Below are 439 nucleotides of genomic sequence, written 5' to 3'. Positions count from 1 at the left end.
CTGTCCGGAGGGAACTGATTTCCCCAAGTTCCTGGCAGAGTCAATGACTCATCGTGACATCCCTTCGCAGGCATCATTCCAAAATCCAAACAAACCCTTTTGGAGGAAAGTGTTTCACTCTGATCACGCCAAGTGCAGAAAGTGGGCATAAGAGTTGCACTCATTGGTTCCTGGAGAGCAAATCCGCGCTGCCGGTGCAACATCACGAGACAGAAAATGCAGGCACCCTCGGGTGGGAAACCGCCGGCACTCCCTCTTCCCCCGGCCCGCCGAGATTACAGCTCCTCTCGCGAGAGCTCGGGCGGCCGCGGGATGTTCACCAAATGCTCCAGACCGCGCCCCCTCTGGCGCAGCTGGGAAGACGCGCGCGCGCGCGCGCGCACGTGGGGTACGGGCGGGAGCGACCGGCGGCGCGCACGCGCAGGTGAGCAGACCGACG

The 439-nt window shown here is 62.2% G+C and overlaps 1 protein-coding gene across 1 annotated transcript in view; it reads left to right on the top strand.

Annotated features, from left to right (window-relative positions):
* The first annotated feature begins 398 nt into the window (after nucleotides 1-398).
* Nucleotides 399-439, top strand: part of Akap1 (A kinase (PRKA) anchor protein 1) — a 34,836-nt gene continuing 34,795 nt past the window's right edge. Inside the window, exon 1 of the mRNA XM_013038050.1 lies at nucleotides 399-424. The gene's annotated coding sequence lies outside the window, so the exon portion shown is untranslated. The remainder of the gene's footprint in view (nucleotides 425-439) is intronic.

This window comes from Dipodomys ordii, unplaced genomic scaffold (assembly GCF_000151885.1).
Source record: "Dipodomys ordii isolate 6190 unplaced genomic scaffold, Dord_2.0 Scaffold7, whole genome shotgun sequence".
In the NCBI taxonomy this organism is placed as follows: domain Eukaryota; kingdom Metazoa; phylum Chordata; class Mammalia; order Rodentia; family Heteromyidae; genus Dipodomys; species Dipodomys ordii.
This window is presented reverse-complemented; position numbering and strand designations above follow the sequence as displayed.